Source organism: Myotis daubentonii, chromosome 7 (genome assembly GCF_963259705.1).
Source record: "Myotis daubentonii chromosome 7, mMyoDau2.1, whole genome shotgun sequence".
Lineage (NCBI taxonomy): Eukaryota > Metazoa > Chordata > Mammalia > Chiroptera > Vespertilionidae > Myotis > Myotis daubentonii.
Genome location: NC_081846.1, coordinates 13,687,595 through 13,704,616, shown reverse-complemented (window position 1 = coordinate 13,704,616; position 17,022 = coordinate 13,687,595). Strand labels below are relative to the sequence as shown.

Below are 17,022 nucleotides of genomic sequence, written 5' to 3'. Positions count from 1 at the left end.
AGTTACCATTCTTGTTGTGTTTATGCAAACATCAGGACAGTAAATAAATTTATCTTGATTTGGCTTTTTAATAGCCATGGAGGAATTTTAAGAAGAAAATCCTATTTCAATAGAAGTTGTTAAAGCTAAAATGGTTTCTTTCCCTTCCACCGGACCATTTGTTGAGTGTATAAAATAGTTCAGTTGATAGTTCTGTGTGCTCACTATGGGCCCCTAGCGACGGTGAAATAAAAGTGCAGTCCGTCTCATGATTGAGACGGAAGTTCAAAGAAAAGGGGGGAATGTAAGGCCGCTGAAACCTCCCTTCCCCCTCTTAACTAACTTTTCCAGTAAGCCCTGGTTATTGTAAGAACAAAGAGAAAACCCCCCCTCCTCCTGTGTTTTAACTGACCTTTCCAGTAAGCTCTGGTGCCCTGGTCTGGTCATAGCATAGCTATCTTATCTCTTCCTGGGATCCGTATGTGTAAAGACAGACCACCCTGCCCCTTAGGAAAGGAGTCAACTACTAACACAGGTCTGCCCCCTAGGAGATGAGTCAACTGTTAACTGTTAACCTAGTTTCCTGTTTTACCGGCCACCTGCGTGTGGTTTTTGCCTTTATAAACTCATGTCCTGCAATTGCTCAGGGCTCCAGTCAGCTAGCACTTCCCTTGTGTTGCTGTCTGTCTGCCTGAGAGCCCCTGCGCTGCGCTTGTAATAAAGAACCTCTTGCTTTTGCATCAAGTTTCGGTCTCCGCGTTTGACTTGGGGTCGTCGCCCCCTCCGTCGGACTCACCGGGGGTCTTGGGACCTTACACCAGCACCCCACCAGCAGTCTCTCGGTGGAACAGTGTTCCTTGGGCCTCCTCTGTCTCAATTTTTAAAAACTCTTTTTTCCCCGAATTACCTCATACCAGCTACTTCTGGAGCCAGCTACTCTCTCTCCTCGCTTTCAAATAATAAGATCTACACTTTATAATCCTACTCTTGCCCTAACTGGTTTGGCTCAGTGGATAGAGCATCAGCCTGCAGACTGAGGGTCCCGGGTTCGATTCTGGTCAAGGGCATGTACCTTGGTTGCGGGCTCAATCCCTAGTCGGGGGTGTGCAGGAGGCAGCTGATCAAGGTTTCTCTCTCATCAATGTTTCTAACTCTCTATCCTTCTCCCTTCCTCTCTGTAAAAGCAATAAAATATATTTAATAATAATACTATACTCCTACTCTTCTTCCAACATGCCAGCATCTCAGGGAAGCAGCTACTACACAAATTCAGCCCTCACTTGGCATAATGAACAATCCCTAACTCAATCACTTCTATCTGTATTTCTTCACCTCTAAGGAACACCCAGTCAACTCTTATTGGAGGATACTTCATAGAATTTTAGGGCCATAAAGTACTCCAGAGAATAAACTCACCCACATCAAAGTCACCTAAGATATAAAAATACAAACCAGTGCACCTTATACCGATCTACAAACTCAAATTGGTTTCAACAACCTCTGAAGTGGTTCCAATGCACAAAAAAACTTTGAGATTCCTCAAATCTAACCCAATCTCCTTATTTTTAAAATTAGGAAAGTCAAATCTAGAGAGGTAAGTGGTTTGCCCAAAATTGCCTACCTACAGCCAATTAATTATACTACTGGTATATATTCCAGTATCTCTTTTAAAGGACCCTGTGAAATAAAAATTGCAAAAAGTATAAGGAGGAAACTACATCAACATAATAAAGGCCATATACGAAAAAACCCCGCATCTATCATTATACTCGATAAAGGAAAACTGAAAGCTTGCCCTCTAAGATCAGGAACAAGACAAACATGCCCACCTTTGCCACTTCTATTCAACATAGTTCTGGAAATCCTAGACAGAGCAATTGGGCAATAAAATAAAATAAAAGGCATGCAAACTAGAAAGACATGCATTATCACTGTTTGTAGATGACATAATCTTATATGTAGAAATCCTAAACATTACACACACATATACCAAAAAAAAAAAAAAAACCTATTGGAACTAATTAATGAAGTCATCAAAGTTGCAGGATACAAAATCGACACACACAAGTTAGTTTCATTTTTATACATTAACAATGTGAAATCCTAAAATGAAATTAAGAAAACAATTCTATTAACAACAGCATCAAAAAGGATAACTACTTATGAAAAACTTAACCAAGGAGGTGAAAGAGTTGGACACTGACAACTATAAAACACTGATAAAGAAAATTAAATCAAACACAAGTAAATGGAAAGACATCCTGTGCTCATGGACTGGAAAAATTAATAGTGTTAAGATGGCATTACTAATGTGGGATTGGGGGGATGAGAAGAGATAAATCAAAGAACTTATATACTTATATGCATAGCCTATGGACACGGGCAATAGGTTGGTGGTGATCTGGGTGGTGGTAGGGGCTGGGAGGATAAAGGGGGGAAATGGGAGACATCTATAATACTATCAACAATAAAAAAATATATTTTTTTAAAAAGATGGCAATACTACCCAAAGCAATCCACAGATTCAATGCAATCCCTATCAAAATCCTAAAGACTTTTCTTGCAGAAGTTTAAAAATCCATCCTATTTATTTAATTTTAATTTTGCAGAAATTTTAAGAATCCATTTCAAGGAACCCTAATAGTCAAAACAATCTTGAAAAAAAGACAACGCTGTAGGTCTCACACTTTCTGATTTCAAAACTTATTACCAAGCTATTATAATCAAAACAGTGTGGTACTACCATAAAAAGTAGATATATAGATAAACGGACTAAAGAGCCCAGAAATAAACCCTCACATACGGAGTCAATGAATTTTGACGAGGGTGCCAAGACCGTTCAGTGGAGAAAAGACTGTCTTCCCAACAAATTGTGATAGGAAAACGGGACATCTACATATAAAAAATGAGGTTGGACCTTTAATTTACACCATTTACTAAAATTAACTAAAATGAATCAAAGACTTACATAAGAGCTAACACTATAAAACTCTTAGGGGAAAAGCTTAATGACATTACACTTTGTGAGGACTTCTTGGATATAACACCAAAAGTATAGGCAAGAAAAGAAAGATAGACAGGTTGCATTTCATCAAAATTAAAAACTTTTGTGCAAAGTACACTCTCACAGGACAGTAAGAAACAAACAAAAAAAAACCAATTAAAAAATGATCAAAGGATTGAACTGACATTTCTCCAAAAAATATATATAAATGGCCAACAAGTAAATGAAAAGGTGCTCAACATGACTAATCACTAGAAAAATACAAATCAAAACCATGATGAGATACCACTTCATACCCATTAGGATGGATGTTTTAAAAAAAAAACAACAACAGAAAACAAGTATTGACATGAATATATAGAAACTGGAACCTTTATGCACTGCTGGTGGGAATGTAAAATAATACAACTGCTGTGGAAAATGTTCTGATGATTTCTCAAAAAATTAGAATTACCATGTGATCCAGCAATTCCACCTCTGGGAATATACTCAAAAGAATTCAAAGTAGGGGCTCAGCCCTAACCGGTTTGGCTCAGTGGCTGGCGTAATGGCCTGAGGACTGAAGGGTCCCAGATTCGATTCCAGTCAAAGGCATGTATCTTGGTTGCGGGCACATCCCCAGTAAGGGGTGTGCAGGAGGCAGCTGATCAATGTTTCTCTCTCATCGAGGTTTCTCTCTATCCCTCTCCCTTCCTCTCTGTAAAAAAATCAATAAAATATTTTTTTAAAAAAAGAAAATAGGGGCTCAAACAGATATATTTGTACATTCATGTTCATAGCAGCATTATTCACAATAGCCAAAATGTGGGACAACCCAACTGTCCATCAATGGATGAATGGGTAAACAAAATGTGGTATATACATACAATGGAATATTATTCAGTCTTAAAAAGGAAGGCAATTTTGATACATGATACAACATGGATGAACCTTGAAGATATGCTAAGTGAAATAAGCCAGTCACCAAAGGCCAATACTACATAATTCTGCTTATATGAGGTACCTAACTAGTCAAATTCATAAAGGCAAAAAGTAGAATGGTGGGTGCAAGAGGCTGCGAAGAGGGGGACTGAAGAATTAGAATTTAATGAGTACAGTTTCAGTTGGAGAAGATGAAAACATTCTGGAGATGGATGGTGGTGATGGTTGCACAATAATGTAAATATACTTAATACCACAGAAATGTATACTTAAATGGTTAAAATGGGCCCTAGCCAGTTTGGCTCGGTGGATGGAGCATCTGCCTGCGGACTGAAGGGTCCTGGGTTTGATTCCAGTCAAGGGCACATGCCCGGGTTGCGGGCTCAATCCCCAGGAGGAGGCAGCCAATCAATGATTCTCATCATTGACATTTCTTTCCCTTCCTCTCTGAAATCAATAAAAAAAAATGTATTTTTTTAAAAATGGTTAAATGGTAAGTTTTATGTTATACATATTTTACCGCAAAAATATTTTTAAACATGCAAAAACTGAATTACTCATCCTTTCTCTTAAACATTATTTTGTTTGTTTTATTCATCTAAAAATTAGTAAATCTCAACTTCCAGCAAAACATATCCAAATACTCCTTTTGAGCAATTCTCTTTTAGAACTTCAGCTGATGCCCACCTTTCTGTGATCGTCCTCTCCCCGTGAGGCCCAGAGGGTGCAGGACAATCTGTTTCCTCGGGTCTGACATAGAGCCCCCTCCCAAACATTCTGTGAAGACTCCTGTCACCCCCAGAAGCTTCTGTTCTTTGGCCTCAAGCCATGTCCCCACTACCAAGAAGTAGGAAAGCACTGCTCTTCCTGGAAATAGAAACTCTGATCCTCAGAGTTCAATTTTCACCAGTAACCAAACTGTGATTAAGGGGGGGGGGGGGGGGGCGGTTACTCTGAATGAAATACGTGTCATTGAACTGAGGAGTGACGTGGTCCAAGTTAGTATATAAATAGGTCATTCTGCCCGATGCATGTAAAACAGACTGGAACCCGAGGGACGGGAGTGGGACAAAAGCAGGGACAAGAGTTGGGAAGGTGTTTTCATTAAACTAGGGAGAGGTGATGGTAGATTAGACCAGGTTGGCAGCAATGGAGACAGTGAGAAATAGTAGGGTTCTAGGCAGCATTGAAGTGAGAACCAAGAAGATTGGAAGTAACACTTAACATAAAGAAAATGGCCAGAGCAAGTGGAAAGATGATCTTCCATTTACTCAGATGGGAAAGAATGAGGGCGGGCAGGCTGGGCTAGGAGATGTGAGAGTCAAGAGTTCTGTTTCGGACATGTCAGGTACCCAAGTGGAGATACGAGATAAACAGTCAGATATGTAAGTCTGGGTATCAAGGGAGAGAGGATGCACTCTGAAGAAACCAAGATTCTCAAGTGTCCCATCACAAACAAATGTTTCTTGAAAGTACGTCCAATAAGCGCATACACTTTACCACATTAGGGTGTTAAACCATGTTAGGGGATATCCAAGAACTCTAGAAAACTAAAATGGAAAAACGATTCAAGATCCGATAGGTAGACAGGATAGTTTATAAATATACTATTTGGGTAATTATCCTAAAATGAAACAGTAGGTCTTAAAAGGATTAATGTTCCAAATAAAATAATAAGAGAAAAATATAAAGGTGGTTTGTTAGGAAGGAATAACAGTTAACTATTTTCAAGATGTGTTTTACTCACCATTGCAAAGCCCAAAATAACAAGACAGCATCATCCCAATGTCCCTTTGGTTCTGAAGGGAACAAGTGATTGTGTTTACACTGCCCAACAGTGATAAATGCCTCTAACTGTAGTCTGAACATTCCACAGAGATGAAAGTTCATTGCTTTGGGCAGGGCAGATCACAATAATTAGCAAAGTAATTAACTAACTGTTCACTAATAGAGTTTACTAACTCCTTTTGCCATAATTTATGAGAGAAGGGGAGTCCGTGTACTAGGAACTCCTCTTGGTGAGGGCAGTTAAGATGCAATGCCCCAAATTTTACTTCCTGGTCATAGCATGTTCAATAAGATCCCAGTGTGTAAATAAGAATAGAATTTTATTTCTGATATTTTTACCTGCTCTGTTCAGTGTTTCTGGCTGCGAGTCCTCCATGCTATTCCAATCATCACGGTGTTATAACTGTTACACTGCATTCCAAAGCCAGAAAACTATCAATGGCAAGTGAGAGTGTTTCTTGGGTTTTGTTTTGTTTGAAGAATTGTCAGGAGAAGGAAGAGAGGTGGGATATTTCTTATAGAAATGACCATATGAATATGTGCTCTTTACAGTACTGGGTGACACACTATGCCCACATTAGCAGTTAGCTCCACAAAGAAAACAGTTCACATTACAACTCACCAAAAGGCCCCATTCCAAGCCTGCCCCAAGTGCCCTGGTTATGGACAAAGACTTAGGGAAAACTCCAATCCTCCCGGAGGACAAACACCATGCTGACAGACCACTGCCTCACCTTGGTGCAGAGGACTGTAGCTTCTAAAACATCTCACATCCTCAAGCATTCACTGCACTCTCATGGGCGGTGAGGCAATTCATTCATTGGCAGCCACAGAACCAGGAATACCCTGAGTCACCCCCTCCCCCCCTGCCCCCCCACACACAAACATCCTCACCAGTACTTCTAAACTTATATTCGTTACTCCAGCTTCCTTTTTAATAAAACAACCCTTCATTCACGAAAGAGCAGTTCACAACTTGAATTCCCTAGGCCTCTAGTCAGTAATGAATAGGAAACACTTGCTGAGTATTTCCCGTGTGCCAGGTACTGTGCAAACCATGCTATAGGTGATGCCATTTCAGTCAGACACAGCCTCTGTGTGGGCACTATTATTACATCCACATTATTGATAAGAAAGAGTTTAGAAAGGCTAGGTAACTTGCCCAAGTCTAAATAGCTGGTATTAGCAGATTTGTCACACCCTGGACACGACTCCCCCACCATTCTTCCCCACTATGTGGCAAAGGAGTTCATAAGTGAAGACAAAGACTATCTGACATTCTAAACAGCTTAGTGCACATCACGTTTATCCCACAAGTAAATGCCTCTACTGCATCATTAAAATGCCAATTTCCTGAAATAACAGCATGTCTGTGTAGAAACACTGGTTATCACATGGGGACAAAAAAGTTTCGATTGGGTGTTAGTAAAAAAAAAAATCAGAGGGTAAATTAACCAGCTCTTTCTTATTCAATTCACCTTGTTTTAAAGATCTATTCATCAGGCTGCAGAAACCTATATTAGAGAATATTTTTTCAAACAAAAGAAAAGTTTTTCTTGACTAGTCTAATGTCTGATAATTTGGAAACACCAAACGTGAACACTCTTCTTCAGAAAACAAGGAAGATGGGGAATCTGATAGAGGAAAAAGAAAGTTAAGGAAGGTCAACAAGGAAAGGTAAGCAGGTAAGCAAAGTATTGTAGAAAGGTCAACATTTTAAATAAGATTATTTATCTGAAGTGCTCATTTAGGGGAGAGAAAAAAAAGGAGACAAGAAAAACCAAACAGTTGTGGAAGAAGGCCAGAGCGGTGTGGGTATGGTTGTGTAGCCATGGTGTAATCAGTTCATAGGTCCTTGTCATTGACGGAAAAGGTGTCTAAAATGGAGAGAAACAAGAGAAACTTCCCTTTTCAACCCATAGATGTGGTGTGATAAGAGAGCAAGGAATCGGAAATCTACAGACCCAGGTCTGGTCATTCTGATCATGCCAATAATTCCCAGAACCTGGACAAATGGACCTGGCCTCTTTGGACCTAGTTTTCTCACCTAGAACACATAAATAATGATAATCTAATAATTAAATGTTATGTGTTATTGCTGTGAGGATGTTGTAGGATTATAGGTATAAAACTATTCAGGTTCACTGCAAAAGAAATACATTATATTGTTATTACCAGCATATTGCAAGCTGATCTAATGCATTCACTGAGCTGAAAAAGGAAAGAGCAAGGAGACATGAGGATGGGCACGCTCTAGTGTTGATTCTTTTATATTATGAATGTTGTTAATGGAGCCATCTGCAACACAACTATTAAGTTTGGGAGTATATGGTATTAGCAGGCCTGTTTACAATTAAAAGATAGTATAAACCACCCAATTAAGTGATCCGGGCTACAACCAGATAGAGCAAATTCTTGAATACCCACACCAAGGGAACGGAAGCACTGGAGCAGAGACTGGGATTCAGCAGATGCTCAAAAATCAATGTCTTCGTGGCTCTGGCATGTTTTTTATGAAATGCCTCTAGGCATGCTTAGATTTGACTTTTAAAATTAATCTTCAGTCCACTGAGGGCAGAGGGGGGTGGTCCAGAAGTTTGTGATTACCTTGTGCCTACTAGATAATCTCTCAGGATTAAAAACGTGCCAGGATGACCCCGTCAAGTGGACCCTGTCATGCAGATAAGAAAGAGGTGGATGTCCCCAGCCTATGACCATAGATCCAAGCTAAAGAGCAGTCCAGTCACTGGTCATAGGGCCCTATTTACAATTCTGTTCATTGGTTTGCTTGAACTTAACTCTCTGTAATTAGTGTCTATTGACAGAGATTATTATTTTAATTTCCATCCTTTTCATTTCTAAACAAAAAGCTTGGAGAGCGATCAGCATTAAGGTAGAGCTTGTTAACAAATAAATGTATTTCACAATAAAATGGAAAGTAGTGCCCTAATCCATTAACTTGTAATTTCCCAGATGCAGAAAGTAGCCTCTTGTCTACTCTTCAGCCAGAGAAGACACCTATATAACAGAACCTTCTTTGGAACATCTAGCCAATCCACAGGTTTGGCTCTGTCCCAGACGAGTGCCCGGAGATGGGAAATGCACCTCTCACGTTCCTCTATAAATAGCAAACATTTTATCCTAATTTGTTATGAATGAACATGATTGATTTAACAGCTCATTATTCTGAGTAAAATATGATAACTGGGTCTATTCTTTTATAGTGGAGTTCCTCGCATTAGACTTGATTAAAATTGTCCTTAATTTATATAAATTCTAAATACAAAGACTCCTTTGTAAAAACTGCAAAAATCACATGCTCAGTGGATGTGAATGAGTGAATTATGTGAATCAATGAGTCTTTCATAAGGTTAAAGGGTACCCACGTCACTTGTGAATTAAGTAGTTTGTGCGAATAAAGCCTTATGATTATGTACATTTTTGAGAGGAATAAAATATTTTCATTCAGCAAACATATACTAGGAGCAATTAATTACCCAGGTCTTAAGGATGGAGACAAGATCTTCTGAAGCAGGAATTTAACCGTATTTTAATCCTAAACAAAAGCCTGAGAACATATTACTGACAGGTTAGGCTGTTACTACTGATCACAAGGGACTCCCATAACTAGTCCTAGAGTGTGGACAGAAATGAATGGGATCATCCAGACAAAACTGCCTCCTGCCCGGCACTGACCTTTGGGTAAACAGGCCTGGAAAAGTGCTGAAAGGAGAACAATGTGTAGTATCCGGAGGGGAGCGGCAGCTTTTCCAGAGCGCTTCAGTCTCTCCTTCGCTCCACAAGTAAAAGGCATCTAGCTGACATTATGCTTGTTGCGTGAGGATAAAGGGAGTCACGTGAGAAATAAGCGTTCCACGAAGATTAATCTGTCAGCAGTGGGACTGATGAACTGACAGCGAGGGAGAAACAACAGGCGATGACAAGAACACAATACAGAGAGAGAAGGAGGGATGGATTCAAGGGAGAAACGTCAAGGCTTAATAAGTGACTATTTATAGAAAGAAGATGAAGGCGAGAAAAGAGTCAAAGATGACTCGGAAGGTTCACTCTCAGAGGGTTAGGAAAGCAGCGGTACCGCTGACAAAAAGGAGCAAGGCAGGAAGGACAGCTCTCATCCTGTCTGACTCCTTCAGAAGAGTGATGCCCCCAACCCTGGGCAATGCCAACAGGCAAGTGAGGGCTCCTGGGTCGCTTTCTGACTGACTGTCGAGAGGACAGTGGCCTAATCTGTTAAGAAAAACAAAAACTGAGAATGAGTAAAGACAGAATGACACGAGTTGTTATATAGTCAGCCGGAATAAGTGAACCCATGAGCAGAGAGCAGAAAACGTTGTGTAGGGATACACGCTGAAGCAAGACTTTCAACAGCACAGCTCAGCCTTGGACTGTTGGGAAGCAGGAAGGCAAGCAAATCAATCCAGGCTGAGATGATCACAAATGGTCCAGACTCTAGAGAGAGAAGAATCAAAGACCAGGGTCCAAACTCAAACACTTCCAGAGACCAGGCAAGTAACAAAAATGAAGAAGGGTGTTAGGTAACAAGGAGTGGAGGGGACTGAAGAAATGGCTTATGCTCACCCTCATCTAAAAGGAGGGACAGTAGATGTGTTACTTCCACGAAAGATCATAGGCCCACTCTTCTGACTTTTCAAGAGAAATCATCCCACCCACAATCTCTACCATATATACTCTTTCATCTTCTTCTTCGAGCACTTGTCAATACCTGAAATCTTTGTGTTGTTGTTGCTCTTGTTGTGTTTATGGTCTGTCTCCTCCCACTAGGAGATCAATTCCCTGAGGGGCCACAGAATTGGCCATAAATCGATGCTCAATCAACAATGGGCTTACCTCCTGACTTCTCAGGACTTAACCATTTGATAGGGAATAAATCCAAACCCCTCATCTCTTACAGCCTTCACAACATTTCACATTCAATACCTGCCACTCCCAACTCTACAGCATGAGCTCTGCCAAGACAGGACCTGTGTTCAAATCCTGACTGATACTTACTGGCTGTTTGTCCTTTTGAAGACATTATGAATCTCAACAGTTACATCTATAAACATGTACATTATTGGGTTTCCAGAGAAATTGGTTTTCTTTAATTGACTACAAATGTAACATTAATGCCCAATTCTTTTACATTTCCCACTCTTGGGTTTTTCCTTCTCACGTTCACCACACCAAATTCCTTACCACCTCCCAGCCTGCCAGAGCCCTTGCCTCTGACTCTGTGGGCCCCTCTCCCAAAAACTTACCTCCTAATGGCTAGTTAGAACCAACTCAATTGTTTCTTCCTCTGTGAGTCTTTCTTTGACCTCCCTAGGTGCCTACAATCTTTGGTTCTTGCCACTAGCTACTGCACTGACATGAACCATGCAGCACCAGCTGCCTTTTCCTGATGCTCACCAAGTTATGAGCAAAGGCAGGGACTAAGTGTTCCTTTTCATCACTTTTACCAGAGTCCAGCATGGTGCTTGATTCATAAATGTTTGCTGACCCAAACAGAACTTAACCGTTGACAGATACAAATCAAATTTACTAGGTACTATGTGAGTGGACACCTCTTGATCCAGTGTTGCTCCAACACTGAGAAATAACCCATAGCAATGACAACAACTACCACATGGTCAGGTCTTGATTAGCCACATTAATTGGTGGTGGTGTCAGTGATAGGGATAATCTAAGAACTGTTAAGGTGTGATTTATGCAGTGCTAAACACACACATAACACACACACACACATACACACACACAAAATTATCTCTCCTACTGATCAGTCAAATGCTTAACAGCAACTTGAGGCCCTTTTGAAGGTCAATTTGATTATAACATAAAATTGCACAGAAAGCACTGCACTCTTCTAACATATGAGTGTTTAATCATCAATTCATTCAACAGATATTTACTGACAACCTACTATATGCCAGACATTACAAGTAAAACCACTACAAGCCTGAATTCTATAGATTGCAATTTTCTCCTAGATGCTCAGGAAGACCTAGAAAATTTCGGAAGGCTATTGAAGCCAAAACAAAACTTTATATTGTCCTGTAACATAATACTAGTAGTTGCCATTCTACCAATTCTGAGAAAGGACTCCGTGTGTCTTTCTGCTGTCCCGCACCGAGAACAAGGGGGCAGCTGGCTTCTGCATGGTCCAGAATGTGGAGCTGGCCTTGTCCTGAAGTAAAGTAGCAAGTAATGATCATCATCATGATCTAAATTAATTCAAACATCTCTCTTCTCTCTCTTCAGCCTGGAGTGTTAGGGAGTAGGGGTGCTGAGAAAACAACTTTTGTTTTCCTGAGCTGCTGCATAAGCATTTTACAGTATGACAACTCTGCTCACACCCAAGGTCTGAACATTTAGATAAAGACTTTAGGATTCCCGCCATAAGTTCCCACTTTGCTTTTACACCTTTTAAAATAGTTGCTTAGAATTAAGCCTGAGAAAAGTTAGTAACCTCAGTCCAACCACTTGAGTGATAGGGGCTGGCCACCCTGCTCTGTGTCTCCTGATGGCTCGGGACCTGGGATATGACCCGGGATGGAGGACTGCCCTTCCCACAGCTCACTGCCTCCCCACCCCCATTCCTGCTTTGGGGATCTGTGATACATCTTTGACTACTGCCTGTGTGTGAGTGTACTAAAACTGAAACTTCAATCAAAAATACCCTGTGGGTTTCACTTCCCCAAAGTGGGAGCTCAGAGGCTGAGGGAACTACCAGCCTACCAGGTGTGGGTGGCTTGTGCCCTCTCTTTTGGTAGGACATTGTCTACATATTCTTAATTCAAAACACCATCTCTGTCTCTGCAACACAGCAGATTAAGTAACAAAAGACTGAGCATAAACAGGCTAACTAGAGTCAAAAGAGATGACATTCATCGTCCCCAGACCCTGTGTTATGTATGCACAGTGTACCTCATCAATCCCTTCTTACGTGGAAGAGAAAAGAATCCTAAGACAGTAGGATATAGGGCCAATCATTTTTGACGAAAGGAAAGTTTCAGGAAAGGTTTGAACAGGAGCAGAATATACCACCCCTGTCTCCCTCTATGTAGCAGGAAGAGGAGGGTGACTAAAATTTTGAGAAACTTTTATCAATGGAGAAGGCAGAGACTTAAATCTGCATAACAACCTTAACCTTGTTTATTGTGCTTTCCCTGTACCCTCCCACAACTGGTTCCCCACCTCCAAGATCTTGTCTTTAGCAGGAGATGTTATTTAAGGTGATGGCCTGGGCCGTTTTCAAGAGTTACTCAGTTTTCCTGAGCCTCTCCTATGTAACGTGCTTTAAATTTCTGTTTGTTGTTCTCCTGTTAACCTTACTTTTAACACAGTGTGTGTTTCAGACAAGTACCTAGTAGGGTAGAGAAAAAAATTATTTTTCCTCCCCAACAGATTAATTAACTTTCTTAGGAACAGACCTCAAAAATTTAGCTCAGATTAAATGAATGAGTGAGGGAATCTAAATAGTTTTTCTCTCCTTTTAAATGTATGCTCCATTTTATTCATATATTGCATTGGTGGTTAATAAAATGCTTATGTTTAGTAACCATAAAAATTCCGTTAATGCTCATAAAAGCATCTACAAATGAAGAACACATGTCTTGGTAAAAAAGCAAAACTAAATTCTTCCATTGCAGACCCTAATACTTCTACATGGTAAACTGACATCCTAGCTAGTAAGAAAAATTTACAATAAATCACCAGAAAAGAAAATAAACTATGAAGAAACTTGAATTTGAATAAGCACCAAAAAGCAGTAACTACTTAGAACAGAGGTGACCACATTCCCCCTCTGATATGGAGCATCCTGGTTTATGCCTATTGTTCTGGAATAATTATTAAGTGTGCCCTCTTTCATTCTCAAAAATGGAGTACTTTGGATAAATAGGCCATCTATCACCCTATTTGGAGATAAAAAGATTTTGATAGAGCCTAGCCAGTATTGCTCAGTGGTTGAGCATTGACCCATGCACCAGGAGGTCAGGATTCAATTCCCAGACAGGGTACATGCCCGGGTTGTAGGCTCGATCCCCAGTAGGGGGGTGTGCAGGAGGCAGCCAAACAATGATTCTCTCTCATCATTGATATTTCTATCTCTCTCTCCCTTTTTCTTCCTCTCTCTGAAATCAATGAAAACACATTTTTTTAAAAAAAAAAAAAAAGAAAAGAAAAGAAAAAGATTCTGATAGAGTAGGCAGTTAGACAGGCATGAGCAGAGCAGGAACAACAGGCCAGATACAAAATGTCACCAGGGAAGAAAGTCCTGGGTACCTAGGCAACACTGGAGAAAACAACTATTATAGGCTGGGACCTGACCCTCAGGGTGACTTTTTCTCCCCGAATATGATGCTAGTCATCCAGTTTAGACTCCCTGAAAGGAGGAACAAGGGACCAGAGAACAGCCTCATACAACTTGCATACAAGTCCTTGCATGACCACTCCCTTAAGCATTAAGCATTAGGACAATGAGGTTCTAATCAGCATCAAATAATCTTAGGAACACAACCTTGGGTCTATTGACCACAGAACCAGAGTTTTGGTCAAACTAGAGATAATATCTAGGCCTCAACTGTGTTTTAGCTCCAAGCCCAGAAGAACAGCAAAACCAGACCAAGCAACACCATGGCTGGCTGGCATCAGGACCAGATACAATGACTAATGACCCTCTACCCTAGTGTCCACCAATCAGTAGATACCATGACCCTAGTGTCCACCAATCCATAGAAACCATGACCCTGAAAGGACACAATTGGAAGGCTAATAAACATTCTATTGAGATCCTCCGGAGACCTCACCTAAAATCTTCGCCTTTGCAAAACAAATAAAAATCCTAAAGATGAGGAGCACAGGGTGCGCTTGTGTGCTCTTCTCTCTCTCTCTCTCTCTCTCTCTCTCACACACACACACACACACACACACACACACACACACACACATCCACACTTTCTTTCTCAGGCAGGTACCTTTGCTTTCTTTCTACCAAGTTCCAAGGGCCCTTCTTTTGCCTCTGTAACTTGTTTCCTAAGTCCATACAGCCCAGCTGGCTCCCTTCTTCAACCTCTGTGACTTTCTAAATAAACTTTCTCTTGCATCAGCGTTCTTTGCTCTGAATTCTTTCTTAGCCAAACTCAAGAACCGAGGTTTAGCTCTAATATTTGCCATTAACAATTCCACAAGGAAAACCTTAAGGTTTTCAAAAACACTGGTAATATAGAGGTGTTTTGTATTTGCTTTGTACCATCTCCTCTTGAACTCACCGATTTTGAAAGAGTTAAACATTTTAACTTTCACAGCTGCAAAGTAATAAGGCCGGATCAACACTGAATATTTATGAAATAAATACAGAGCTCTGCCTGGCAACCTATATCTAGGACTTTACCTCTCCACCTCTACCCCCAACTATGAGAATCCAGGAGAATAGCACAGTGATTCAGCATTTCTCAGACATTCATTAAAATGTGCTTGAGTGCAATGAAATCAGGGAAGAAAAAAAGGTACATGCTACAGAGATATTAAAATCAAAACTTATAAAATCAAAAATGGTGAAATTCTGTACTTCTTCTCTTACTGAAGTATTTGTAAAGTAGTGAAACTAACAAGTTATAGCATCACTATTATTAGGCAAGTCACCAAGATATAAGCAGAAAGCATTAGAAACTCTTCTTGTCAACTAATTCTAGAGATGCTTAAAAACAGAAGTAAAAGTAAAATCACAGAACACAAAGGGAAACTTCAGGGAATGTGCCACTTAAGAAGAACAGTTTATAACTGTGTAGGAGCACTTTTCAGAATGTTGCTCATCTCATTTTTGTGTCTCCTGGAAAACATACCATGTCTTATTCCTCCTGGTACCCTTTACCTCTTATCTCTGAATCTATGGCATAGCACCTTGCACACAGAAACATACAACAAATGTTTATTGAATTAAACTAATTTTAAAAAAAGAAGAAAAGTGCTTTCAAATATAATTTCTCTGTAAACATCTTTTTAAGATAAAAGAAGCCCAACTATCCTGGGGAATAAAAGTGGAGAGGTAGAACCATTCCAACAGCAAGTATGAGTTGCACAGTGAAAAATCTATTCTTCAACATGAGTGGTGGGTGAAGTTTTAACAAACCTATTATCATAGAAATTCAGACATATTGTAGTCAAACCATGCACTACCAACAAAGCAGCCACACCAGGTTAGACTATAAGACAGGCATTACTCATAGCCTCCAACACCTGTGTTACAAAGAAGTTCCACTGGAATTGCTTTCAAGTCTCAGCTCAGGAGGGCTTGGGCATTCTTTAAAATAGCCTTTGAGGCAGCTTTTATTTCTTCCTCCAATATCTTACACAAAGACACTGGAGTCTGAGAACTCGCCACTTAACCATAGAAGGTCTCTTTCATTAGGAAAGCCATAAAATGGGCCTCAAAGCATTCATGGAGACGGCGCTGGACTCTTCTACTGTAAAGACACCACCCACTCCTATGAACAAGACAAATGGGTAGACGTGATGCAGGAATCAACCCTTTCAGTGACATAGGAGCAGATGGGAAGAGGACTACAAGATCAGAGACCCATTCATCTCAGCTGAGGTGGGTTGCAGCGACTTCATAATCTTGAGAAACAAAATTAACTTCTCCAATAATAACCAGTACGAAGGACGCATTTTCTCAGAAACCTGACTTGTAAAACTTAAATATTCAGGCCTTTTGAATTTTTTATATGAGCTGTTTTACAATCTTTGGACAGTTCCCTTCAAAGTCTTACATTTCTAACTCCCCATTTGATAAATAGTTACCATTTCCCTCTATTTTAGAAAACTAAGAAAAACCATAATATAAACCACAGATACTTTTCTAAAGTTCTGGATGTCTAGACAGTTACTGTTCCTTTCAACTAAACGGAGATAATCCAAAGGAAAGTATTTGACATACCGACTCAATTTTTTGCTCCTGATAAAGAGCAGAGGCACAGTGGGTTAATAACCCAATGTGTTAATCTGTTGGGGTCCAAAATATTATGAACTCAGATAAATAGTATGCAAGGGGAAAAGTCCCTTAAAGTCTTTGGATGTCAAGCACCTCTACCTTCCCTACCTTCAGGGCCACTCTCTGAACCAACCTGAAAGGAAGTAAAAGCAACCACTTACAGTGAATGCAAGGTAAAGTCTAAAGGATTATACTGACCAAAACTGGTTGCTATATTGCACAAATGGTTTGTTTATAGTCACCATAGTCTTTTTAAATGTCAATGTCTTTACCTACTGAAAATATAAAGCAAAGTATTTTTTCCTACTGATTTATTAAA

At 40.1% G+C, this 17,022-nt stretch overlaps 1 protein-coding gene across 3 annotated transcripts in view; it reads right to left on the bottom strand.

The window, feature by feature from the left end:
* ADAM23 (ADAM metallopeptidase domain 23) overlaps positions 1-17,022 on the bottom strand; it is a 152,971-nt gene that overhangs the window by 133,508 nt on the left and 2,441 nt on the right. The gene's annotated exons all lie outside the window — the stretch shown is intronic.